At 43.8% G+C, this 2,962-nt stretch overlaps 1 long non-coding RNA gene across 1 annotated transcript; it reads left to right on the top strand.

The window, feature by feature from the left end:
- Nucleotides 1-138: 138 nt before the first annotated feature.
- LOC106725105 lies at nt 139-2,558 on the top strand. Its single transcript, XR_001360979.1, has 2 exons — nt 139-215; nt 1,166-2,558. It is a non-coding gene; the product is annotated as an uncharacterized LOC106725105 (long non-coding RNA).
- The last annotated feature ends 404 nt before the right edge of the window (nt 2,559-2,962 follow it).

Genomic DNA, 2,962 nt, shown 5'->3' with positions numbered 1-2,962 from the left:
GTCGCGAGGCCAGGCGGGAGCCGAGGCGCGGGCGGCGGCGGAGGGGCACGCATCCTGCATATTTTACCTACTTTGGTGCGATTCCCGCCATCCTCCCCTGATTGGCCCAGCCCGGCACGTTGGGCCCTCGTCTAAGGAAAAAAATCTGCACATTTTCCCTCCTTCCGGAGGCGACTGTGGCCATACCGAGTGCTCTGAGTCACCGCTAATGTCAGGTCTGGAAAAAAACAGGGAGTGATTTATTTATCTTTGGGAACAGCCCGGGAAAGGAGGCCGGCGGTCCGCTGGGTGTAGCTGGGAAACGGCCGGCTGGTCTTGGGACGATGGCGCCAACCCCCCTGCTCCGTTTTTTGGGGCTTTAAATTTGGGATTGTGTGTTTTTTGGGGTTTTTTTTATGGGCGGTTGCATCAGAAACACAGTTTTCAGACGGCCAGAAGGAATCCCAACATTTTTTTTCTGAGGGTGTTTTTGTGGGGAGTAAAGGGAACAGAAAGAATTTGAAACTGGATTGATTCTTTTATTTTAGGTCGTATTTCAATTTAAGATACTGAGAACATCACGACCTCTCCCAAAACTGTTAATTCTCCAAATGTGAGGCTTTTGGACAGGATGGTCAGTGTATGTGTGTGTGTCTGGGGTTTTTGTGTGTGTGTGTGGTTTTTTTCTGGGCATTATCTAAAAATCTAGATTGTTAAGTGGCTTTTGTTCTGACCATTCAGCATGGAAACTCATTTCTTATTACTCATCATGTTTTTGTTTTCTTTTCTTTTAAAAAAAAAATGTTTATTGATTTCAGAGAGGAAGGGAGAGGGAGAGAAACATCAATGCGGAGAGAGAATCATTGATTGGCTGCCTCCTGCGCCCCCCACACTGGGGGATGGAGCCTGCAACCCAGGCATGTGCCCTGACCCAGGATCAAACGGTGACGTCCTGGTTCATAGGTCGTGAGCCAGCCAGCCGGGGGCTGTTTTGTTTTCTTTTTAAGAAAGGAAGCAAGTTGTGACAATTCTAAGCCTATACAATCTGCCACAAGATTTTTGGCAGGCTGAGCAGTGGTTCTCAAAGGGAACTCGTTCAGTTAGAGTTGTTTGCCCACCCCCCAGAGTTGCAGACGCCGTACCTCTGCGATGGGACCTGAGGATGTGCGTTTCTGACAATTCCCAGGTGATGCTCAGGCCACTGGTTGGGTACTAGCTTTGAGAAGAAAGCACCTTCCTGTATCCGCCTGCAGCTGGAACCCATTGTCTGTCTGTCTGGTTGAACAGGATTCAGTGCCCGCCTCCACTTCTAAGTCCTCAAGACGTCCTTTCTAGTCCAAAATTGAATCCTGCTCATTTAAGGGAATACAAAGCCCGTCTGCTCCATCGTCTGGACTGCATTTCATCCTCCACTCTGCCACCAGAGTTACGTCCAAACATAAGAATCGGATCCTGTCACATCGCTGCTTAAATTTTCCTACAGCTTCCTCCAGAATTAGCAGGTCAGCCTGGCCTTTTTGCCTCTGGCCTCAGCTATCTTTAATCTCCTGCCTTGTCTCCCGTATCTTCCATCTCGCCCAGTTTTCTTCCAGAAGCCCTCTTACCCTGAGCCTGCTCCTTTCTCAGCCTGAAAGGTTCTTATAACCCTACAGTCTGAAGACCTCTGACCACTTCCCAAGGGACTGATAGTGCTCCTTCCATAACCCCACAGTTCATCACTTCTCAAATCTTGATGAACATCCAGGTCACCTGAAGATCTTGTTAAAATGCAGGTGCAGGGGGTTAAGGCTGGGATTACAGTTGCCCCCCAGGTCATTCAAATGCTGCCGGTCTGCAGCTTTGAGTAGTGAGACCTTAAAAGTTTTTCCCTACTGCTAGTATAGCAACTAACACACACAAATATCCACCATCATCAGATTAGACTGAGTTCCTTGAGGACAAGGGTTGTTTAGGATGCATCGTATATGGACTAGCATAGCTCCTGATAATGTAGTAGGTATTTAATACAGTTTGTTCAGTAAACCAATATCTGAAGATGTTTACAATTCCTCAAGCAAACGTCTATATCAGTTCACTGTAATCTAAGAGGGAACCCCATTGTTCTTAAGGTCCCATTGAATTTTAACCTCTGCATTTACACATAAATTTGCTGGATATTTTCATTCCTCATCCCACAGAGGGAGCAAGTTTTAACATAAAGTCTCCATTAAATATGAAATGTGTATATTTCACTTCTCATTTAGGAAACATACTTAACAATATGTTGTTGCATACTTAATCTGTGAACATGTAGGCACTTTCATTTAAAACTGTTTATGAGTGGCAGGGAAGTGTAAGTTAAACATTAATGTTAATCAGTAGACTGGAAAAAGTGTTTTTGCAAGGCAGTATAATAACTCTGTCAGTATATAGTGTAGAAAAAACTTTCTAGTTTCTCCTCCGCCTCCCCACAAATTCACCTGTTCTCTTGTTTATGTCTATAGCGTCTTTAAAAAATAATTTTAATCATATAATAAGATGTGAATATATTCTCATTATAAAAGATCCAAACAACACAATAAAGGAAAGTTCCTTGAGCACCTCTGGTCTCCATTTCCATAGTCTCGGGTGCCTGCCTCCTCACAAGTAACCACTGCTGTCACTTTGGTCTATGGCAGTGATGGTGAACCTTTTGAGCTCGGCGTGTCAGCATTTTGAAAAACCCTAACTTAACTCTGGTGCCGTGTCACATATAGAAATTTTTTGATACTTGCAACCATAGTAAAACAAAGATTTATATTTTTGATATTTATTTTATACATTTAAATGCCATTTAACAAAGAAGAATCAACCAAAAAAATGAGTTCACGTTTCACCTCTGATCACCATCACTGATCTATGGCTTTACAGAGAAATAAGCCTTGTCCATGTGTTTTGTGTTGTTTTGCTTTTGTTGGTGTTTTGTCTAATGGTTTTATGCTGGAGTGTGGTGTCCGATAGCTTG

This window comes from Myotis brandtii, unplaced genomic scaffold (genome assembly GCF_000412655.1).
Source record: "Myotis brandtii unplaced genomic scaffold, ASM41265v1 scaffold137, whole genome shotgun sequence".
NCBI lineage: Eukaryota > Metazoa > Chordata > Mammalia > Chiroptera > Vespertilionidae > Myotis > Myotis brandtii.
The sequence above is the reverse complement of the archived record's forward strand: the minus strand, read 5'-3'. Positions and strand labels throughout refer to the sequence as shown.